Source organism: Heptranchias perlo, unplaced genomic scaffold (assembly GCF_035084215.1).
Source record: "Heptranchias perlo isolate sHepPer1 unplaced genomic scaffold, sHepPer1.hap1 HAP1_SCAFFOLD_907, whole genome shotgun sequence".
In the NCBI taxonomy this organism is placed as follows: domain Eukaryota; kingdom Metazoa; phylum Chordata; class Chondrichthyes; order Hexanchiformes; family Hexanchidae; genus Heptranchias; species Heptranchias perlo.
Genome location: NW_027139948.1, coordinates 43,950 through 69,854, shown reverse-complemented (window position 1 = coordinate 69,854; position 25,905 = coordinate 43,950). Strand labels below are relative to the sequence as shown.

At 53.9% G+C, this 25,905-nt stretch overlaps 1 pseudogene; it reads right to left on the bottom strand.

The window, feature by feature from the left end:
- Positions 1-13,127: 13,127 nt before the first annotated feature.
- On the bottom strand, positions 13,128-20,121 carry LOC137319861 (vang-like protein 2-B; annotated as a pseudogene).
- Between the last annotated feature and the right edge of the window lie 5,784 nt (positions 20,122-25,905).

Here is a 25,905-nt window from a genome sequence, read left to right as displayed (position 1 = left end):
TATACCTGGGTTAGACCACACTTGGAGCGCTGTGCACAGTTCTGGTCTCCATATACCTTGGTTAGACCACACTTGGAGCACTGTGCACAGTTCTGGTCTCCATATACCTGGGTTAGACCACACTCGGAGCACTGTGCACAGTTCTGGTCTCCGTATACAGGGGTTAGACCACACTCGGAGCACTGTGCACAGTTCTGGTCTCCGTATACCTGGGTTAGACCACACTCGGAGCACTGTGCACAGTTCTGGTCTCCATATACCTGGGTTCGACCACACTTGGAGCACTGTGCACAGTTCTGGTCTCCATATACCTGGGTTAGACCACACTTGGAGCACTGTGCACAGTTCTGGTCTCCGTATACCTGGGTTAGACCACACTTGGAGCACTGTGCACAGTTCTGGTCTCCGTATACCTGGATTAGACCACACTTGGAGCACTGTGCACAGTTCTGGTCTCCATATACCTGGGTTAGACCACACTGGGAGCACTGTGCACAGTTCTGGTCTCCCTGTACCTGGGTTAGACCACACTGGGAGCACTGTGCACAGTTCTGGTCTCCATATACCTGGGTTAGACCACACTTGGAGCACTGTGCACAGTTCTGGTCTCCATATACCTGGGTTAGTCCACACTTGGAGCACTGTGCACAGTTCTGGTCTCCATATACCTGGGTTAGACCACACTGGGAGCACTGTGCACAGTTCTGGTCTCCGTATACCTGGGTTAGACCACACTGGGAGCACTGTGCACAGTTCTGGTCTCCGTATTCCTGGGTTAGACCACACTGGGAGCACTGGGCACAGTTCTGGTCTCCATATACCTGGGTTAGACCACACTTGGAGCGCTGTGCACAGTTCTGGTCTCCATATACCTTGGTTAGACCACACTTGGAGCGCTGTGCACAGTTCTGGTCTCCACATACCTGGGTTAGACCACACTGGGAGCACTGTGCACAGTTCTGGTCTCCATATACCTAGATTGGACCACACTGGGAGCACTGTGCACAGTTCTGGTCTCCATATACCTGGGTTAGACCACACTGGGAGCACTGTGCACAGTTCTGGTCTCCATATACCTGGGTTAGACCACACTCGGAGCACTGTGCACAGTTCTGGTCTCCATATACCTGGGTTAGACCACACTGGGAGCACTGTGCACAGTTCTGGTCTCCATATACCTTGGTTAGACCACACTTGGAGCACTGGGCACAGTTCTGGTCTCCATATACCTGGGTTAGACCACACTGGGAGCACTGTGCACAGTTCTGGTCTCCATATACCTGGGTTAGACCACACTGGGAGCACTGTGCACAGTTCTGGTCTCCATATACCTTGGTTAGACCACACTCGGAGCACTGGGCACAGTTCTGGTCTCCGTATACCTGGGTTAGACCACACTTGGAGCGCTGTGCACAGTTCTGGTCTCCATATACCTTGGTTAGACCACACTTGGAGCACTGTGCACAGTTCTGGTCTCCATATACCTGGGTTAGACCACACTCGGAGCACTGTGCACAGTTCTGGTCTCCGTATACAGGGGTTAGACCACACTCGGAGCACTGTGCACAGTTCTGGTCTCCATATACCTGGGTTAGACCACACTCGGAGCACTGTGCACAGTTCTGGTCTCCATATACCTGGGTTAGACCACACTGGGAGCACTGTGCACAGTTCTGGTCTCCATATACCTGGGTTAGACCACACTGGGAGCACTGTGCACAGTTCTGGTCTCCATATACCTGGGTTAGACCACACTGGGAGCACTGTGCACAGTTCTGGTCTCCGTGTACCTGGGTTAGACCACACTTGGAGCACTGTGCACAGTTCTGGTCTCCGTATACCTGGGTTAGACCACACTGGGAGCACTGTGCACAGTTCTGGTCTCCGTCTACCTGGGTTAGACCACACTTGGAGCACTGTGCACAGTTCTGGTCTCCATATACCTGGGTTAGACCACACTGGGAGCACTGTGCACAGTTCTGGTCTCCATATACCTGGGTTAGACCACACTGGGAGCACTGTGCACAGTTCTGGTCTCCATATACCTGGGTTAGACCACACTGGGAGCACTGTGCACAGTTCTGGTCTCCATATACCTGGGTTAGACCACACTTGGAGCACTGTGCACAGTTCTGGTCTCCATATGCCTGGGTTTGACCACACTTGGAGCACTGTGCACAGTTCTGGTCTCCATATACCTGGGTTAGACCACACTTGGAGCACTGTGCACAGTTCTGGTCTCCGTATACCTGGGTTAGACCACACTTGGAGCACTGTGCACAGTTCTGGTCTCCATATACCTGGGTTAGACCACACTTGGAGCACTGTGCACAGTTCTGGTCTCCATATACCTGGGTTAGACCACACTGGGAGCACTGTGCACAGTTCTGGTCTCCGTATACCTTGGTTAGACCACACTCGGAGCACCGTGCACAGTTCTGGTCTCCATATACCTGGGTTAGACCACACTCGGAGCACTGTGCACAGTTCTGGTCTCCATATACCAGGGTTAGACCACACTTGGAGCACTGTGCACAGTTCTGGTCTCCATATACCAGGGTTACACCACACTCAGAGCACTGTGCACAGTTCTGGTCTCCATATACCTGGGTTAGACCACACTTGGAGCACTGTGCACAGTTCTGGTCTCCATATACCTGGGTTAGACCACACTCGGAGTACCGTGCACAGTTCTGGTCTCCATATACCAGGGTTAGACCACACTTGGAGCACTGTGCACAGTTCTGGTCTCCATATACCTTGGTTAGACCACACTCGGAGCACCGTGCACTGTTCTGGTCTCCATATACCTGGGTTAGACCACACTCGGAGCACTGTGCACAGTTCTGGTCTCCATATACCAGGGTTAGACCACACTCGGAGCGCTGTGCACAGTTCTGGTCTCCATATACCAGGGTTAGACCACACTTGGAGCACTGTGCACAGTTCTGGTCTCCGTGTACCTGGGTTAGACCACACTTGGAGCACTGTGCACAGTTCTGGTCTCCATATACCTGGGTCAGATCACACTTGGAGCACTGTGCACAGTTCTGGTCTCCATATACCTGGGTTCGTCCACACTTGGAGCACTGTGCACAGTTCTGGTCTCCATATACCTTGATTAGACCACACTTGGAGCACCGTGCACAGTTCTGGTCTCCATATACCAGGGTTAGACCACACTTGGAGCACTGTGCACAGTTCTGGTCTCCATATACCTTGATTAGACCACACTTGGAGCACCGTGCACAGTTCTGGTCTCCATATACCTGGGTTAGACCACACTTGGAGCACCGTGCACAGTTCTGGTCTCCATATACCAGGGTTAGACCACACTTGGAGCACTGTGCACAGTTCTGGTCTCCATATACCTGGGTCAGATCACACTTGGAGCACAGTGCACAGTTCTGGTCTCCATATACCTGGGTTAGTCCACACTTGGAGCACTGTGCACAGTTCTGGTCTCCATATACCTGGGTTAGACCACACTTGGAGCACTGTGCACAGTTCTGGTCTCCATATACCTGGGTTAGACCACACTTGGAGCACTGTGCACAGTTCTGGTCTCCATATACCTTGGTTAGACCACACTTGGAGCACTGTGCACAGTTCTGGTCTCCATATTCCTGGGTTAGACCACACTCGGAGCACCGTGCACAGTTCTGGTCTCCATATACCAGGGTTAGACCACACTTGGAGCACTGTGCACAGTTCTGGTCTCCAAATACCTGGGTTAGACCACACTTGGAGCACTGGGCACAGTTCTGGTCTCCATATACCTGGGTTAGACCACACTGGGAGCACTGTGCACAGTTCTGGTCTCCATATACCTTGATTAGACCACACTGGGAGCACTGTGCACAGTTCTGGTCTCCATATTCCTGGGTTAGACCACACTCGGAGCACCGTGCACAGTTCTGGTCTCCATATACCAGGGTTAGACCACACTTGGAGCACTGTGCACAGTTCTGGTCTCCATATACCTGGGTTAGACCACACTCGGAGCACAGTGCACAGTTCTGGTCTCCATATACCTGGGTTCGACCACACTGGGAGCACTGTGCACAGTTCTGGTCTCCATATACCTGGGTTGGACCACACTTGGAACACTGTGCACAGTTCTGGTCTCCATATACCTTGATTAGACCACACTTGGAGCACTGTGCACAGTTCTGGTCTCCATATTATAAAAACGATATCGAGGCACTGCAGAAGATGCAAAAAAGATTCACAAGGATGATACCAGAATTGAGAGGTTTCTATCTGTCAGGAAAGGCTGAACAGGCTGGGGGTCTTTTCTCCAGAAAAGAGAAGACTGAGGGGTGACCTGATGGAGGTCTTTAAGATTATGAAAGGTTTCGATCGGGTGGACGTAGAGAAGATATTTCCACTTGTGGGGGGAGACCAGAACCAGGGGGCCATAAATATAAGATAGTCACCAATAAATCCAATCGGGAATTCAGGAGAAACTTCTTTCCCCAGAGAGTGGTGAGAATGTGGAACTCGCTCCCACAAGGAGTAGTTGAGGGGAAGGTGGAGGAGGGAGGGGAGGAGGGAGGGGAGGAGGCTCGTGGGGAGCACAAGCACCGGGATAGACCAGAGGGGCCGAGTGGCCTGTTTCTGTGGTGTGGACATGATGTAACTCGATGCAAACTGTGACTCCCTAATCTCAGCTCCCTTCTGCTGTGCTCTAAGATTCCATAAGGTTTGACCCCGAGACACATGAGGAGATGTTAGGACAGGCGACCAAAGGCTGGGTCAAAGAGGGAGGTTTTCAGGAGGGACTTAAAGGAGGAGAGAGAGAGAGGTGGAGAGGTTTTGGGAGGGAATTCCAGAGCACAGAGGCCCCAGGCAGCTGAAGGCACGGCCGCCAATGGTGGAGCAATGGGAATCGGGGGGATGGACAAGAGGCCAGAATTGGAGGAGCGCAGAGATCTGGGAGGGTTGGAGAGGCTGGAGGAAGTTCCAGAGATCTGGGAGGGTTGGAGGGGCTGGAGGAGGTTACAGAGATTTGGGAGGGTCGGAGGAGGGTTACAGAGATCTGGGAGGCTTGGAGGGGCTGGAGGAGGTTACAGAGATCTGGGAGGGTCAGAGGGGCTGGAGGAGGGTTACAGAGATCTTGGAAGGTCGGAGGGGCTGGAGGAGATTACAGAGATCTGGGAGGGTCGGAGGGGCTGGAGGTGGTTACAGAGATCTGGTAGGGTCGGAGGGGCTGGAGGAGGGTTACAGAGATCTGGGAGGGGGGGCTGGAGGAGGTTACAGAGATCTGGGAGGGTCGGAGGGCTGGAGGAGGGTTACAGAGATCTGGGAGGGTCGGAGGGGCTGGAGGAGGGTTACAGAGATCTGGGAGGGTCGGAGGGACTGGAGGAGGTTACAGAGATCTGGGAGGGTCAGAGGGGCTGGAGGAGGGTTACAGAGATCTGGGCGGGTCGGAGGGGCTGGAGGAGGTTACAGAGATCTGGGAGGGTCGGAGGGGCTGGAGGAGGTTACAGAGATCTGGGAGGGTCGGAGGGGCTGGAGGAGGGTTACAGAGATCTGGGAGGGTCGGAGGGGCTGGAGGAGGTTACAGAGATCTGGGAGGGTCGGAGGGGCTGGAGGAGGGTTACAGAGATCTGGGAGGGTCGGAGGGGCTGGAGGAGGTTACAGAGATCTGGGCGGGTCGGAGGGGCTGGAGGAGGGTTACAGAGATCTGGGAGGGTCGGAGGGGCTGGAGGAGGGTTACAGAGATCTGGGAGGGTCGGAGGGGCTGGAGGAGGTTACAGAGATCTGGGAGGGTCGGAGGGGCTGGAGGAGGGTGACAGAGATCTGGTAGGGTCGGAGGGGCTGGAGGAGGGTTACAGAGATCTGGGAGGGGGGGCTGGAGGAGGGTTACAGAGATCTGGGAGGGTCGGAGGGACTGGAGGAGGTTACAGAGATCTGGGAGGGTCTGAGGGGCTGGAGGAGGGTTACAGAGATCTGGGAGGGTCGGAGGGGCTGGAGGAGGTTACAGAGATCTGGGAGGGTCGGAGGGGCTGGAGGAGGTTACAGAGATCTGGTAGGGTCGGAGGGGCTGGAGGAGGGTTACAGAGATCTGGGAGGGTCGGAGGGGCTGGAGGAGGTTACAGAGATCTGGGAGGGTCTGAGGGGCTGGAGGAGGGTTACAGAGATCTGGGAGGGTCGGAGGGGCTGGAGGAGGTTACAGAGATCTGGGAGGGTCGGAGGGGCTGGAGGAGGGTTACAGAGATCTGGGAGTGTTGGAGGGGCTGGAGGAGGTTACAGAGATCTGGGAGGGTCGGAGGGGCTGGAGGAGGTTACAGAGATCTGGGAGGGTCGGAGGGGCTGGAGGAGGGTTACAGAGATCTGGGAGGGTCGGAGGGGCTGGAGGAGGTTACAGAGATCTGGGAAGGTCGGAGGGGCTGGAGGAGGGTTACAGAGATCTGGGAGGGTCGGAGGGGCTGGAGGAGGTTACAGAGATCTGGGAGGGTTTGAGGGGATGGAGGAGGTTACAGAAATCTGGGAGGGTCGGAGGGGCTGGAGGAGGTTACAGAGATCTGGGAGGGTCGGAGGGGCTGGAGGAGGGTTACAGAGATCTGGGAGGGTCGGAGGGGCTGGAGGAGGGTTACAGAGATCTGGGAGGGTCGGAGGAGGTTACAGAGATCTGGGCGGGTCGGAGGGGCTGGAGGAGGTTACAGAGATCTGGGAGGGTCGGAGGGGCTGGAGGAGGGTTACAGAGATCTGGGAGGGTCGGAGGGGCTGGAGGAGGGTTACAGAGATCTGGGAGGGTCGGAGGGGCTGGAGGAGGTTACAGAGATCTGGGAGGGTCGGAGGGGCTGGAGGAGGTTACAGAGATCTGGGAGGGTTGGAGGGGCTGGAGGAGGGTTACAGAGATCTGGGCGGGTCGGAGGGGCTGGAGGAGGTTACCGAGATCTGGGAGGGTCGGAGGGGCTGGGGGAGGGTTACAGAGATCTGGGCGGGTCGGAGGGGCTGGAGGAGGTTACAGAGATCTGGGAGGGTCGGAGGGGCTGGAGGAGGTTACGGAGATCTGGGAGGGTCGGAGGGGCTGGAGGAGGTTACAGAGATCTGGGAGGGTCGGAGGGGCTGGTGGAGGTTACAGAGATCTGGGAAGGTCGGAGGGGCTGGAGGAGGTTACAGAGATCTGGGAGGGTCGGAGGAGGTTACAGAGATCTGGGAGGGTCAGAGGGGCTGGAGGAGGTTACAGAGATCCGGGAGGGTCGGAGGGGCTGGAGGAGGTTACAGAGATCTGGGAGGGTCGGAGGGGCTGGAGGAGGTTACAGAGATCCGGGAGGGTCGGAGGGGCTGGAGGAGGTTACAGAGATCTGGGAGGGTCGGAGGGGCTGGAGGAGGTTACAGAGATCTGGGAGGGTCGGAGGGGCTGGAGGAGGTTACAGAGATCTGGGCGGGTCGGAGGGGCTGGAGGAGGGTTACAGAGATCTGGGAGGGTCGGAGGGGCTGGAGGAGGGTTACAGAGATCTGGGAGGGTCGGAGGGGCTGGAGGAGGGTTACAGAGATCTGGGAGGGTCGGAGGGGCTGGAGGAGGGTTACAGAGATCTGGGAGGGTCGGAGGGGCTGGAGGAGGTTACAGAGATCTGGGAGGGTCGGAGGGGCTGGAGGAGGTTACAGAGATCTGGGCGGGTCGGAGGGGCTGGTGGAGGTTACAGTGATCTGGGAGGGTCAGAGGGGCTGGAGGAGGTTACAGTGATCTGGGAGGGTCAGAGGGGCTGGAGGAGGGTTACAGAGATCTGGGCGGGTCGGAGGGGCTGGAGGAGGTTACAGAGATCTGGGAGGGTCGGAGGGGCTGGAGGAGGTTACAGAGATCTGGGCGGGTCGGAGGGGCTGGAGGAGGTTACAGAGATCTGGGAGGGTCGGAGGGGCTGGAGGAGGTTACAGAGATCTGGGAGGGTCGGAGGGGCTGGAGGAGGGTTACAGAGATCTGGGAGGGTCGGAGGGGCTGGAGGAGGGTGACAGAGATCTGGGACGGGGGGGCTGGAGGAGGTTACAGAGATCTGGGAGGGTTGGAGGGGCTGGAGGAGGGTTACAGAGATCTGGGAGGGTCGGAGGGGCTGGAGGAGGTTACAGAGATCTGGGAGGGTCGGAGGGGCTGGAGGAGGTTACAGAGATCTGGGAGGGTCGGAGGGGCTGGAGGAGGGTTACAGAGATCTGGGAGGGTCGGAGGGGCTGGAGGAGGGTTACACAGATCTGGGAGGGTCGAAGGGGCTGGAGGAGGTTACAGAGATCTGGGAGGGTCGGAGGGGCTGGAGGAGGTTACAGAGATCCGGGAGGGTCGGAGGGGCTGGAGGAGGTTACAGAGATCTGGGAGGGTCGGAGGGGCTGGAGGAGGTTACAGAGATCTGGGAGGGTCGAAGGGGCTGGAGGAGGTTACAGAGATCTGGGAGGGTCGGAGGGGCTGGAGGAGGTTACAGAGATCTGGGAGGGTCGAAGGGGCTGGAGGAGGTTACAGAGATCTGGGAGGGTCGGAGGGTCTGGAGGAGGGTTACAGGGATCTGGGAGGGTCGGAGGGGCTGGGGGAGGTTCCAGAGATCTGGGAGGGTCGGAGGGGCTGGGGGAGGGTTACAGAGATCTGGGAGGGTCGAAGGGGCTGGAGGAGGTTACAGAGATCTGGGAGGGTTGGAGGGGCTGGAGGAGGTTACAGAGATCTGGGAGGGTCGGAGGGGCTGGAGGAGGTTACAGAGATCCGGGAGGGTCGGAGGGGCTGGAGGAGGTTACAGAGATCTGGGAGGGTCGGAGGGGCTGGAGGAGGTTACAGAGATCTGGGAGGGTCGAAGGGGCTGGAGGAGGTTACAGAGATCTGGGAGGGTCGGAGGGGCTGGAGGAGGTTACAGAGATCTGGGAGGGTCGAAGGGGCTGGAGGAGGTTACAGAGATCTGGGAGGGTCGGAGGGTCTGGAGGAGGGTTACAGGGATCTGGGAGGGTCGGAGGGGCTGGGGGAGGTTCCAGAGATCTGGGAGGGTCGGAGGGGCTGGGGGAGGGTTACAGAGATCTGGGAGGGTCGAAGGGGCTGGAGGAGGTTACAGAGATCTGGGAGGGTTGGAGGGGCCGGAGGAGGTTACAGAGATCTGGGAGGGTCGGAGGGGCTGGAGGTGGTTACAGAGATCTGGGCGGGTCGGAGGGGCTGGAGGAGGGTTACAGAGATCTGGGAGGGTGGGAGGGTGGGAGGGGCTGGAGGAGGGTTACAGAGATCTGGGAGGGTCGGAGGGGCTGGAGGAGGGTTACAGAGATCTGGGAGGGTCGGAGGGGCTGGAGGAGGGTTACAGAGATCTGGGAGGGTCGGAGGGGCTGGAGGAGGGTTACAGAGATCTGGGAGGGTCGGAGGGGCTGGAGGAGGTTACAGAGATCTGGGAGGGTCGGAGGGGCTGGAGGAGGGTTACAGAGATCTGGGAGGGGCTGGAGGGGCTGGAGGAGGTTACAGAGATCTGGGAGGGTCGGAGGGGCTGGAGGAGGTTACAGAGATCTGGGAGGGTCGGAGAGGTGAGGTTGGGTTAACCACATTTGATTGGTAACACACTGATTTTCTCGTGAACAAGGTATGAACAGAGTTACAGGCCGTGTACAGTGACTCCGACGTGGGTACACAGGACATAATTTCATAGTTTGCCGGTGAGCCGAAACTCGGGAATGTGGTGAACAATGTGGAGAATCGGAACAGACTTCAGGAGGACAGAGACAGAGTGGGGGAAATGGGCCGAGACACGGCAAATACAGGTTAATGCAGAGAAACGGGAGGTGATGCATTTCAGTGGGAAGAGAGAGAGAGGGAGAGGGGGAGAGGGAGGGAGAGAGAGAGAGCTACAGAGAGACGGAGAGATACAGAGAGAGGGAGAGAGAGAGTCAGAGAGGAGGAGAGAGAGAGAGGGAGAGAGCAGGAGAGAGAGAAGGAGAGAGGGACAGAGAGACAGACAAAGGGAGGGAGAGAGACAAAGGGAGGGAGAGAGACAAAGGGAGGGAGAGAGAGACAAAGGGAGAGAGAGAGAGACAAAGGGAGAGAGAGAGAGACAAAGAGAGAGAGAGAGAGACAAAGGGAGAGAGAGAGAGACAAAGGGAGAGAGAGAGAGACAAAGGGAAGGAGAGAGACAAAGGGAGGGAGAGAGACAAAGGGAGGGAGAGAGACAAAGAGACAAAGGGAGAGAGAGAGAGAGAGAGAGCTACAGAGAGACGGAGAGATACAGAGAGAGGGAGAGAGAGAGTCAGAGAGGAGGAGAGAGAGAGAGGGAGAGAGCAGGAGAGAGAGAAGGAGAGAGGGACAGAGAGAGAGACAAAGGGAGGGAGAGAGACAAAGGGAGGGAGAGAGACAAAGGGAGAGAGAGAGAGACAAAGAGAGAGAGAGAGAGACAAAGGGAGAGAGAGAGATACAAAGGAAGAGAGAGACAAAGGGAAGGAGAGAGACAAAGGGAGGGAGAGAGACAAAGGGAGGGAGAGAGACAAAGAGACAAAGGGAGAGAGAGAGAGAGAGAGAGCTACAGAGAGACGGAGAGATACAGAGAGAGGGAGAGAGAGAGTCAGAGAGGAGGAGAGAGAGAGAGGGAGAGAGCAGGAGAGAGAGAAGGAGAGAGGGACAGAGAGAGAGACAAAGGGAGGGAGAGAGACAAAGGGAGAGAGAGAGACAAAGGGAGAGAGAGAGAGACAAAGGGAGAGAGAGAGACAAAGGGAGAGAGAGAGAGAGACAGAGAGAGAGAGAGAGAGAGACAAAAGGAGAGGGAGAGAGACAAAGGGAGAGGGAGAGACAAAGGGAGGGAGAGAGACAAAGGGAGAGAGAGAGACAAAGGGAGGGAGAGAGAGACAAAGGGAGAGGGAGAGAGACAAAGGGAGGGAGAGAGACAAAGGGAGAGAGAGAGACAAAGGGAGGGAGAGAGAGACAAAGGGAGGGAGAGAGAGAGAGAGAGAGAGACAAAGGGAGGGAGAGAGACAAAGGGAGAGAGACAAAGGGAGGGAGAGAGACAAAGGGAGAGAGAGAGAGAGACAAAGGGAGAGGGAGAGAGACAAAGGGAGGGAGAGAGAGACAAAGGGAGGGAGAGAGACAAAGGGAGGGAGAGAGACAAAGGGAGAGGGAGAGAGACAAAGGGAGAGAGAGAGACAAAGGGAGGGAGAGAGACAAAGGGAGGGAGAGAGACAAAGGGAGGGAGAGAGACAAAGGGAGGGAGAGAGACAAAGGGAGGGAGAGAGACAAAGGGAGGGAGAGAGAGAGAGACAAAGGGAGAGGGAGAGAGACAAAGGGAGGGAGAGAGAGACAAAGGGAGGGAGAGAGACAAAGGGAGAGAGAGAGAGAGACAAAGGGAGAGGGAGAGAGACAAAGGGAGGGAGAGAGAGACAAAGGGAGGGAGAGAGACAAAGGGAGGGAGAGAGACAAAGGGAGAGGGAGAGAGACAAAGGGAGAGAGAGAGACAAAGGGAGGGAGAGAGACAAAGGGAGGGAGAGAGACAAAGGGAGGGAGAGAGACAAAGGGAGGGAGAGAGACAAAGGGAGGGAGAGAGACAAAGGGAGGGAGAGAGAGAGAGACAAAGGGAGAGGGAGAGAGACAAAGGGAGGGAGAGAGAGACAAAGGGAGGGAGAGAGACAAAGGGAGGGAGAGAGAGACAAAGGGAGAGGGAGAGAGACAAAGGGAGGGAGAGAGACAAAGGGAGGGAGAGAGAGACAAAGGGAGGGAGAGAGACAAAGGGAGGGAGAGAGACAAAGGGAGAGAGAGAGACAAAGGGAGGGAGAGAGACAAAGGGAGAGGGAGAGAGACAAAGGGAGAGAGAGAGACAAAGGGAGGGAGAGAGAGACAAAGGGAGGGAGAGAGACAAAGGGAGGGAGAGAGAGACAAAGGGAGAGGGAGAGAGACAAAGGGAGAGAGAGAGACAAAGGGAGAGAGAGAGACAAAGGGAGGGAGAGAGACAAAGGGAGGGAGAGAGAGACAAAGGGAGGGAGAGAGACAAAGGGAGAGGGAGAGAGAGAGACAAAGGGAGAGAGAGAGACAAAGGGAGGGAGAGAGACAAAGGGAGAGAGAGAGACAAAGGGAGGGAGAGAGAGAGAGACAAAGGGAGAGAGAGAGAGAGACAAAAGGAGAGGGAGAGAGACAAAGGGAGGGAGAGAGACAAAGGGAGGGAGAGAGACAAAGGGAGAGAGAGAGACAAAGGGAGAGAGAGAGACAAAGGGAGGGAGAGAGACAAAGGGAGAGAGAGAGACAAAGGGAGAGAGAGAGACAAAGGGAGAGAGAGAGACAAAGGGAGAGAGAGAGACAAAGGGAGGGAGAGAGACAAAGGGAGGGTGAGAGACAAAGGGAGGGAGAGAGAGACAAAGGGAGGGAGAGAGACAAAGGGAGGGAGAGAGACAAAGGGAGAGAGAGAGACAAAGGGAGAGAGAGAGAGACAAAGGGAGAGAGAGAGAGAGACAAAGGGCGAGAGAGAGAGAGACAAAGGGAGAGAGAGAGAGACAAAGGGAGAGAGAGAGAGAGAGACAAAGGGAGAGAGAGAGAGAGACAAAGGGAGAGAGAGAGAGAGAGACAAAGGGAGAGAGAGAGAGAGACAAAGGGAGAGAGAGAGAGAGTGACGGAGAGAGACAGCGACAGAGGGAGAGAGCGACAGAGGGAGAGGGAGACAGAAAGAGAGAGAGACAGACAGACAGAGGGGGGGAAAAAGAGAGAGAAAGAAAGAGAGACACAGAGAGAGAGAGAGACTGAGAGAGAAAGAGAGAGAGAGAGAAAGAAAGAGAGAGAGAGAAAGAGAGAGAGAGACTGAGAGAGAAAGAGAGAGAGAAAGAGAGAGAGACTGAGAGAGAAAGAGAGAGAGACTGAGAGAGAAAGAGAGAGAGACTGAGAGAGAAAGAGAGAGAGAGAGAGAGAGAGAGAAGCGATCCATTGGATGGAGCGGGGGAGATGGGGAGAGATTATTTTACGCAGCGAGTCGTTCTGATCTGGAATTCGCTGCCTGAAAGGGAGGTGGAGGCAGATTCAATAATAACTTTCAAAAGGGGGAATTGGAGAAAGACTCGAAGGGGGAAAATTTACAGGACTGTGGGGGTAAGAGCAGGGGGGGAGTGGGACCAATTGGAGAGCTCCTTCAAAGGGCCAGCACAGGCACGATGGGCCGAATGTCCTGTGCTGGACGTACTGTGTCACTGCAATAAAGGCTCACCTTCTTCCAATGTATAGATCTTCAAGCCAGAAAGCTGTTTGGCGAGAATCGACTTGGGAAGATTCAGCAAAGAGGGATTATAAACGATGAAATCTCGATAATAGTTCTGGAGGATTGAGACGGCCAACTGCTGAATACTGAGAATAAAGGACATTGGAGGGTTAGAGATAGTCGGGGACACAGTCACCTCCGACAGGGCGGAGCTCCCTCCGTACCGACCCTCCGACAGGGCGGAGCTCCCTCCGTACCGACCCTCCGACAGGGCGGAGCTCCCTCCGTACCGACCCTCCCACAGGGCGGAGCTCCCTCCGTACCGACCCTCCCACAGGGCGGAGCTCCCTCCGTACCGACCCTCCCACAGGGCGGAGCTCCCTCCGTACCGACCCTCCCACAGGGCGGAGCTCCCTCCGTACCGACCCTCCCACAGGGCGGAGCTCCCTCCGTACCGACCCTCCCACAGGGCGGAGCTCCCTCCGTACCGACCCTCCCACAGGGCGGAGCTCCCTCCGTACCGACCCTCCCACAGGGCGGAGCTCCCTCCGTACCGACCCTCCCACAGGGCGGAGCTCCCTCCGTACCGACCCTCCCACAGGGCGGAGCTCCCTCCGTACCGACCCTCCCACAGGGCGGAGCTCCCTCAGTACCGACCCTCCCACAGGGCGGAGCTCCCTCCGTACCGACCCTCCGACAGGGCGGAGCTCCCTCCGTACCGACCCTCCCACAGGGCGGAGCTCCCTCCGTACCGACCCTCCCACAGGGCGGAGCTCCCTCCGTACCGACCCTCCCACAGGGCGGAGCTCCCTCCGTACCGACCCTCCCACAGGGCGGAGCTCCCTCCGTACCGACCCTCCCACAGGGCGGAGCTCCCTCAGTACCGACCCTCCCACAGTGCGGCGCTCCCTCAGTACCGACCCTCCCACAGTGCGGCGCTCCCTCAGTACCGACCCTCCCACAGTGCGGCGCTCCCTCGGTACCGACCCTCCGACAGGGCGGAGCTCCCTCCGTACCGACCCTCCCACAGTGCGGCGCTCCCTCAGTACTGACCCTCCGACAGTGCGGCGCTCCCTCAGTACCGACCCTCCCACAGTGCGGCGCTCCCTCGGTACCGACCCTCCGACAGGGCGGCGCTCCCTCAGTACAGACCCTCCCACAGTGCGGCGCTCCCTCAGTACCGACCCTCCCACAGTGCGGCGCTCCCTCGGTACCGACCCTCCCACAGTGCGGCGCTCCCTCGGTACCGACCCTCCGACAGGGCGGAGCTCCCTCCGTACCGACCCTCCCACAGTGCGGCGCTCCCTCAGTACTGACCCTCCGACAGTGCGGCGCTCCCTCGGTACCGACCCTCCCACAGTGCGGCGCTCCCTCAGTACCGACCCTCCAACAGTGCGGCGCTCCCTCAGTACCGACCCTCCCACAGTGCGGCGCTCCCTCAGTACCGACCCTCCGACAGTGCGGCGCTCCCTCGGTACCGACCCTCCCACAGTGCGGCGCTCCCTCGGCACCGACCCTCCGACAGTGCGGCTCTCCCTCAGTACTGACCCTCCGACAGTGCGGCGCTCCCTCAGCACCGACCCTCCCACAGTGCGGCGCTCCCTCAGTACCGACCCTCCCACAGTGCGGCGCTCCCTCGGTACCGACCCTCCGACAGGGCGGCGCTCCCTCAGTACAGACCCTCCCACAGTGCGGCGCTCCCTCGGTACCGACCCTCCCACAGTGCGGCGCTCCCTCAGTACTGACCCTCCCACAGTGCGGCGCTCCCTCGGTACCGACCCTCCGACAGGGCGGCGCTCCCTCAGTACAGACCCTCCCACAGTGCGGCGCTCCCTCGGTACCGACCCTCCCACAGTGCGGCGCTCCCTCAGCACCGACCCTCCCACAGTGCGGCGCTCCCTCGGTACCGACCCTCCGACAGGGCGGCGCTCCCTCAGTACCGACCCTCCCACAGTGCGGCGCTCCCTCGGTACCGACCCTCCGACAGCGCGGCGCTCCCTCAGTACCAATCCAGTGAACCTTCTCGGAACTGCCTCGGAGGCAAGTCTATCCTTCCTTAGATGAGGGCACCAGAACTGTACGCAATACTCCAGGTGTGGTCTCACCAGCACCCTGTGGCACGACCTCCCTGCTTTTATCCCCCATCCCCCTAGAAATAAAGGCCAATATTCCATTTGCTTTCCCAATTACCTGCTGCACCTGTCGAGCTTTGTATCATCGGCAAATTTGGCCACAAGACACTCTGTCCCTTCATCCAAGTCACTGATAGATATTGTAAATAGTTGCGGCCCCAGCACTGAGCCCTGCGGCACCCCACTAGTTACAGATCGCCATTTTGAAAATGACCCTTTTATCCCGACTCTTTGTTTTCTGTGAGTTAGCCAATCCTCTATCCGTGCCAGTATGTTACCCCCAACACCGTGAGCTCTTATCTTGTGCAGTAATCTTTTAAGTGGCACCTTATCGAACGTCTTTTGGAAATCCCAATATACTACATCGACTGGTTCCCCTTTATCCACCCTCTCCGTTACTTCCTCAAAGAACTCGAATAAATTTGTCAGACACGATTTCCCCTTCATAAAACCATGTTGACTCTCCTTGATTGTATCATGAGTCTCCAAATGTCCTTAATAACGGATTCCAGCATTTTCCCAATGACAGATGTTCGGCTGACTGGTCTACAGTTACCTGCTTTCTGTCTCACTCCCTTCTTGACTGGGGCTGTTACGTTTGCGGGTTTTCCAATCCGCTGGGACCTTTCCAGAATCTAGTGAATTCTGGAAGATTACAATCAATCGTAGAATCGCAGCAGGTTCCAGCACAGAAGGAGGCCGCTCGGCCCCTCGAGTCCGTGCCGGCTCTCTGCAGGAGCAATCCAGCCAGTCCCACTCCCCCCGCCCTTTCCCTGTAGCCCCAAGATCCCGTGTGCTTTTTTAACCGCTTTCTCAACCTGCCCTGCCACCTTCAACGATTTGTGCACATAAACCCCCAGATCGCTCTGTTCCTGCACCCCCTTTAAAATTGTGCCCTCTAGTTTATGACAACATAAGAAACAGGAGCAGGAGTAGGCCAATCGGCCCCTCGAGCCTGCTCCGCCATTCAATAAGATCATGGCTGATCTGATCCTAACCTCAAATCTAAATTCATGTCCAATTTCCTGCCCGCTCCCCGTAACCCCTAATTCCCTTTATTTCTAGGAAACTGTCTATTTCTGTTTTAAATTTATTTAATGATGTAGCTTCCTGGGGCAGCAAATTCCACAGACCTACTACCCTCTGAGTGAAGAAGTTTCTCCTCATCTCAGTTTTGATTATGCCCCCTCGTTCTAGTTTCACCCATCCTTGGGAACATCCTTACCGCATCCACCCGATCAAGCCCCTTCACAATCTTATATGTTTCAATAAGATCGCCTCTCATTCTTCTGAACTCCAATGAGTAGAGTCCCAATCTACTCAACCTCTCCTCACATATCCACCCCCTCATCCCCGTGATTAACCGAGTGAACCTTCTTTGTACTGCCTCGAGAGCAAGTATGTCTTTTCTTAAGTGTGGAGACCAAAACTGTATGCAGTATTCCAGGTGCGGTCTCACCAATACCTTATATAACTGCAGCAATACCTCCTTGTTTTTATATTCTATCCCCCAAGCAATAAAAGCCAACACTCCGTTGGCCTTCTGGATCACCTGCTGCACCTGCAAACCCGCAAACGTAACAGCCCTATTCAAGAAGGGAGTGAGACATTACCTCTCCTCGTTCTTCCGACTGAAATGCATCACCTCGCATTTTTCCGCGTTAAATTTCATCTGCCACGTGTCCGCCCGTTCCACCAGCCTGTCTATATCCTCTTGAAGTCTATCACTGTCCTCCTCACTTCCAAGTTTTGTGTTACCTGCAAATTTGGAAATTGTGCCCTGGACACCCAAGTCATCAATATACATCAAGAAAAGCAGTGGGTCCCAACACCGACCCCTGGGGAACACCACTGTACACCTCCCTCCAGTCCGAAAAACGACCGTTCACCACTACTCTCTGTTTCCTGAGCCAATTCTGTATCCATGCTGCCGCTGAACCCTTTGGTCCACAATCTTGATGATAAGCCTTCCGTGTGGCACTTTATCAAACGCCTTGTGAAAGTCCATATATACTACATCAACCGCACTGCCCTCATCGACCCTCCCTGTTACCTCATCAAAAAACTCCCATCAAGTTAGTTAAACACGATTTGCCTTCAACAAATCCGTGCTGGCTTTCCCTGATCAATCCACGATCTCTGCAGCCACTTCCTTTCAGACCCTCGGATGCAAGCCATCAGGTCCAGGGGACTTGTCAGCCTTTGGACCCATTAGTTTACCTAGTACTTTTTCTCTAGTGATAATGATTGTTTTTAGTTCCTCCCTCCCCTTTGCCTACTTTTCTACTATTATTGGTAAATTATTAGTGTCTTCTACTGCGAAGACAGACACAAAATATCTGTTCAATTCCTCTGCCATTTCCTTGTTTTCCATTATTATTTCCCCAGTCTCATCCTCAAAGGGACCAATGTTTACTTTAGCTACCCTCTTCCTTTGCAGAAGCTTTTACTGTCAGTTTTTATATTTCTTGCTCGTTGACTCTCATAATTTATTTTCTCCCTCTTTATTATTATTTTTAGTCATCCTTTGCTGGTTTTTAAAGTTTTCCCGATCTTCGGGCTTACCAGTAATCTTTGCCATGTTTGGATGCTTTTTCTTTTAATCTGATACCGTCCTTGACTTCCTCAGTTAGCCATGGTTGGTTCACCCTTTTTGTGGAGTCTTTCCTCCTCACTGGGATATATTTTTGTTGCGAGTCATAAAATATCTTTTTCAATGTTTGCCACTGCTTATCCACCATCATACCATAGAATCATAGAAGTTTACAACATGGAAACAGGCCCTTCGGCCCAACATGTCCATGTCGCCCAGTTTATACCACTAAGCTGGTCCCAGTTGCCTGCACTTGGCCCATATCCCTCTGTACCCGTCTTACCCATGTAACTGTCCAAATGCTTTTGAAAAGACAAAATTGTACCCGCCTCCACTACTGCCTCTGGCAGCTCGTTCCAGACACTCACCACCCTTTGAGTGAAAAAATTGCCCCTCTGGACCCTTTTGTATCTCTCCCCTCTCACCTTAAATCTATGCCCCCTCGTTATAGACTCCCCGACCTTTGGGAAAAGATTTTGACTATCCACCTTATCTATGCCCCTCATTATTTTATCGACTTCTATAAGATCACCCCTTAACCTCCTACTCTCCAGGGAAAAAAGTCCCAGTCTATCCAACCTCTCCCAAAAAGTCAAACCATCAAGTCCCGGTAGCATCCTGGTAAATCTTTTCTGCACTCTTTCTAGTTTAATAATATCCTTTCTGTAATAGGGTGACCAGAACTGTACACAGTATTCCAAGTGTGGCCTCACCAATGTCTTGTGCAACTTCAACAAGACATCCCAACTCCTGTATTCAATGTAATCTGTTCATCCAGTCCACTTTAGCCAATTCCGCCCTTAATTCCTCACAGTGGTTTCAGACCCAAGATCCTTGCTCTCAAACTCGATGTGAAATTCCACCATATCATGATCGCTGTTTCCTAAGGGATCCTTTTACTTTGCGGTCATTAATTAGTCCTGTCTCGTTACCCATTACCGGATCCAAAAATGGCCTGCTCCCCGGTTGGTTCCCCGACGTATTGGTCTGAGAAACAATCCGGAATACACTCCATGAACTCCTCCTCAGGGCTGCCATTTTGATTTGCCCAATCGATGTGAAAGTTAAAATCGCCCGTGATTATTGTATCACCTTGTTTTTTTTTCCAACAAGTCTTTCATCCTCGACTAACCCCACCACCATTTCCTTCCTTCTCATCCTTCCCTGAACATTCAGTTCCCGACCTTGGCCGCCTTGCAACCACGTCTCTGTAATGGCCACGAGATTGGTGCTGTCAATTCGTCCGCCTTACAACGAATGCCGCGCGCTCTCAGATAAAGACCCTTCAATTTTGTCTTGCGACCATTCTTTCCTACCCCGGCCCCGTTTGTTTGTGCGCCCTGTCCCGTCCTGACGCACTCTGTTTCTCGTTACCTCCTCCGTAACTTTCCTGCGCTACTCCCTCGGCGTCTCTCTCTGCCAATCGAAGCTTGGCCCCGCCTGAATGCTCCCCCGCTCCCCTGGCGATCCAGTTTCAAGCCCGATCGACAGCCAAAGTCACTCGGTCCACCAGAGCGCTTGGTCCCCAGCACCGGGACAGGTGAAGCCCCTCTCGACGGGACAGCTCCCTCTTTCCGCAGATACCCCTCCCCCGATCTCGGACGCCTCTCCCAAATCCTCCCCCGCACCTTCTCCGCCGCGAGGAGGAAAGCCCCGGGTCTCTCTCCGCGCGCGCGGGGGCGCCCGGGAAACCCTGCGCCGCCTCACCTCAGATGTCCGATGTTGTAGAAAAAGCTCGCTCCGTCGGTCGTCCGTATGACTTTGACGGTGAACTGCGGCTGCATCTGACGGAGCTCGAGGAGGACGATGGCCAGGTAGTGGATGAACAGCAGAGCGTCGACCAGCGAGACGGCGTACTGCGCGATCCCGTGGAAATGGCGGTCCCTGCGCTCCAGGATACGGACACCAAGAGCATGAGCACGGAGCGGAAGGCGTAAAGGCGGGGCAGGTGAGAGCGGGGAGGACGCAGGAACACTGCCCAGCTGCCCAGCACCAGGATGAGCAACTTGAAGGCCAAGGAGATGTAAAGTCCCTCGCAGGCGCTCCCGCACGGCTCCAGGTCACCGTGCCACAAAAGATGCGGCAACGTCACGAAGGCCACGGGCGTGAGGAGGGCGAAGGCGGCCAGCAGGCAGGCCGCGGCGCGGCCCAGGTGCCGGGCGCAGTGCAAGCCGACGCCGTCATCCAGGTCCTTGGAGATGTGGCCGATGTCCTCAAGGGAGAGGCTGCGGTCCGAGGCCCCGCTCACGGCCGTGGCGGCGTCTCCCCACGTCTCGTCCTGGGAGGGGTGGGGGGAGAGGGACGTCACACTCTGAAGTCGGCCCTCGCTGATATCCCACACCCCCTCACTGTAACACTGATATATCCCACACCCCTCACTGTAACACTGATATAACCCACACCCCTCACTGTAACACTCTGATATATCCCACACCCCCTCACTGTAACACTGATATAACCCACACCCCTCACTGTAACACTCTGATATATCCCACACCCCTCACTGTAACACTGATATAACCCACACCACTCACTGTAACACTGATATATCCCACACCCCTCACTGTAACACTGATATATCCCACACCCCCCACTGTAACACTGATATATCCCACACCCCTCACTGTAACACTGATATAACCCACACCCCCCACTGTAACACTGATATATCCCACACCCCTCACTGTAACACTGATATAACCCACACCCCTCACTGTAACACTGATATAACCCACACCCCTCACTGTAACACTCTGATATATCCCACACCCCCTCACTGTAACACTGATATAACCCACACCACTCACTGTAACACTGATATATCCCACACCCCTCACTGTAACACTGATATATCCCACACCCCCCACTGTAACACTGATATATCCCACACCCCTCACTGTAACACTGATATAACCCACACCCCTCACTGTAACACTGATATATCCCACACCCCTCACTGTAACACTGATATATCCCACACCCCTCACTGTAACACTGATATAACCCACACCCCTCACTGTGACACTGATATAACCCACACCCCTCACTGTAACACTGATATAACCCACACCACTCACTGTAACACTGATATATCCCACACCCCTCACTGTAACACTGATATATCCCACACCCCCCACTGTAACACTGATATATCCCACACCCCTCACTGTAACACTGATATAACCCACACCCCCCACTGTAACACTGATATATCCCACACCCCTCACTGTAACACTGATATAACCCACACCCCTCACTGTAACACTGATATAACCCACACCCCTCACTGTAACACTCTGATATATCCCACACCCCCTCACTGTAACACTGATATAACCCACACCACTCACTGTAACACTGATATATCCCACACCCCTCACTGTAACACTGATATATCCCACACCCCCCACTGTAACACTGATATATCCCACACCCCTCACTGTAACACTGATATAACCCACACCCCTCACTGTAACACTGATATATCCCACACCCCTCACTGTAACACTGATATATCCCACACCCCTCACTGTAACACTGATATAACCCACACCCCTCACTGTGACACTGATATAACCCACACCCCTCACTGTAACACTGATATAACCCACACCCCTCACTGTAACACTGATATAACCCACACCCCTCACTGTAACACTGATATATCCCACACCCCTCACTGTATCACTGATATATCCCACACCCCTCACTGTAACATCCCACACCCCTCACTGTGACACTGATATATCCCACACCCCCTCACTGTAACACTGATATATCCCACACCCCTCACTGTAACACTGATATATCCCACACCCCTCACTGTAACACTGATATATCCCACACCCCTCACTGTAACACTGATATAACCCACACCCCTCACTGTAACACTGATATAACCCACACCCCTCACTGTAACACTGATATATCCCACACCCCTCACTGTGACACTGATATATCCCACACCCCCTCACTGTAACACTGATATATCCCACACCCCTCACTGTAACACTGATATATCCCACACCCCTCACTGTAACACTGATATATCCCACACCCCTCACTGTAACACTGATATATCCCACACCCCTCACTGTAACACTGATATAACCCACACCCCCTCACTGTAACACTGATATACCCCACACCTCTCACTGTAACACTGATATATCCCACACCCCCTCACTGTAACACTGATATACCCCACACCTCTCACTGTAACACTGATATACCCCACACCTCTCACTGTAACACTGATATATCCCACACCCCTCACTGTAACACTGATATAACCCACACCCCTCACTGTAACACTGATATATCCCACACCCCTCACTGTAACACTGATATAACCCACACCCCTCACTGTAACACTGATATATCCCACACCCCTCACTGGAACACTGATATAACCCACACCCCTCACTGTAACACTGATATAACCCACACCCCCTCACTGTAACACTGATATATCCCACACCCCCTCACTAACACTGATATATCCCACACCCCTCACTAACACTGATATATCCCACACCCCCTCACTAACACTGATATACCCCACACCCCACACTGTAACACTGATATAACCCACACCCCACACTGTAACACTGATATAACCCACACCCCTCACTGTAACACTGATATAACCCACACCCCTCACTGTAACACTGATATAACCCACACCCCTCACTGTAACACTGATATAACCCACACCCCACACTGTAACACTGATATAACCCACACCCCTCACTGTAACACTGATATAACCCACACCCCTCACTGTAACACTGATATAACCCACACCCCTCACTGTAACACTGATATAACCCACACCCCACAATGTAACACTGATATATCCCACACCCCCTCACTAACACTGATATAACCCACACCCCCTCACTGTAACACTGATATAACCCACACCCCACACTGTAACACTGATATATCCCACACCCCCTCACTAACACTGATATAACCCACACCCCCTCACTGTAACACTGATATAACCCACACCCCACACTGTAACACTGATATATCCCACACCCCCTCACTAACACTGATATAACCCACACCCCCTCACTGTAACACTGATATAACCCACACCCCACACTGTAACACTGATATATCCCACACCCCCTCACTAACACTGATATACCCCACACCTCTCACTGTAACACTGATATATCCCACACCCCCTCACTGTAACACTGATATATCCCACACCCCTCACTGTAACACTGATATATCCCACACCCCTCACTGTAACACTGATATATCCCACACCTCTCACTGTAACACTGATATATCCCACACCCCCTCACTGTAACACTGATATATCCCACACCCCTCACTGTAACACTGATATATCCCACACCCCTCACTGTAACACTGATATACCCCACACCTCTCACTGTAACACTGATATATCCCACACCCCTCACTGTAACACTGATATAACCCACACCCCTCACTGTAACACTGATATATCCCACACCCCTCACTGTAACACTGATATAACCCACACCCCTCACTGTAACACTGATATATCCCACACCCCTCACTGGAACACTGATATAACCCACACCCCTCACTGTAACACTGATATAACCCACACCCCTCACTGTAACACTGATATATCCCACACCCCTCACTGTGACACTGATATATCCCACACCCCCTCACTGTAACACTGATATATCCCACACCCCTCACTGTAACACTGATATATCCCACACCCCTCACTGTAACACTGATATATCCCACACCCCTCACTGTAACACTGATATATCCCACACCCCTCACTGTAACACTGATATAACCCACACCCCCTCACTGTAACACTGATATACCCCACACCTCTCACTGTAACACTGATATATCCCACACCCCCTCACTGTAACACTGATATACCCCACACCTCTCACTGTAACACTGATATACCCCACACCTCTCACTGTAACACTGATATATCCCACACCCCTCACTGTAACACTGATATAACCCACACCCCTCACTGTAACACTGATATATCCCACACCCCTCACTGTAACACTGATATAACCCACACCCCTCACTGTAACACTGATATATCCCACACCCCTCACTGGAACACTGATATAACCCACACCCCTCACTGTAACACTGATATAACCCACACCCCCTCACTGTAACACTGATATATCCCACACCCCCTCACTAACACTGATATATCCCACACCCCTCACTAACACTGATATATCCCACACCCCCTCACTAACACTGATATACCCCACACCCCACACTGTAACACTGATATAACCCACACCCCACACTGTAACACTGATATAACCCACACCCCTCACTGTAACACTGATATAACCCACACCCCTCACTGTAACACTGATATAACCCACACCCCTCACTGTAACACTGATATAACCCACACCCCACACTGTAACACTGATATAACCCACACCCCTCACTGTAACACTGATATAACCCACACCCCTCACTGTAACACTGATATAACCCACACCCCTCACTGTAACACTGATATAACCCACACCCCACAATGTAACACTGATATATCTCACACCCCCTCACTAACACTGATATAACCCACACCCCCTCACTGTAACACTGATATAACCCACACCCCACACTGTAACACTGATATATCCCACACCCCCTCACTAACACTGATATAACCCACACCCCCTCACTGTAACACTGATATAACCCACACCCCACACTGTAACACTGATATATCCCACACCCCCTCACTAACACTGATATAACCCACACCCCCTCACTGTAACACTGATATAACCCACACCCCACACTGTAACACTGATATATCCCACACCCCCTCACTAACACTGATATACCCCACACCTCTCACTGTAACACTGATATATCCCACACCCCCTCACTGTAACACTGATATATCCCACACCCCTCACTGTAACACTGATATATCCCACACCCCTCACTGTAACACTGATATATCCCACACCTCTCACTGTAACACTGATATATCCCACACCCCCTCACTGTAACACTGATATATCCCACACCCCTCACTGTAACACTGATATATCCCACACCCCTCACTGTAACACTGATATACCCCACACCTCTCACTGTAACACTGATATATCCCACACCCCTCACTGTAACACTGATATAACCCACACCCCTCACTGTAACACTGATATATCCCACACCCCTCACTGTAACACTGATATAACCCACACCCCTCACTGTAACACTGATATATCCCACACCCCTCACTGGAACACTGATATAACCCACACCCCTCACTGTAACACTGATATAACCCACACCCCCTCACTGTAACACTGATATATCCCACACCCCTCACTGTAACACTGATATAACCCACACCCCCTCACTGTAACACTGATATATCCCACACCCCCTCACTAACACTGATATAACCCACACCCCCTCACTGTAACACTGATATAACCCACACCCCACACTGTAACACTGATATATCCCACACCCCCTCACTAACACTGATATATCCCACACCCCTCACTGTAACACTGATATAACCCACACCCCTCACTGTAACACTGATATACCCCACACCCCACACTGTAACACTGATATAACCCACAAACCTCACTGTAACACTGATATAACCCACACCCCTCACTGTGACACTGATATATCCCACACCCCTCACTGTAACACTGATATAACCCACACCCCTCACTGTAACACTGATATAACCCACACCCCTCACTGTAACACTGATATCACCCACACCCCCTCACTGTAACACTGATATAACCCACACCCCTCACTGTAACACTGATATATCCCACACCCCTCACTGTAACACTGATATATCCCACACCCCTCACTGTAACACTGATATAACCCACACCCCCTCACTAACACTGATATAACCCACACCCCCTCACTGTAACACTGATATATCCCACACCCCTCACTGTAACACTGATATATCCCACACCCCTCACTGTAACACTGATATATCCCACACCCCTGACTGTAACACTGATAAAACCCACACCCCTCACTGTAA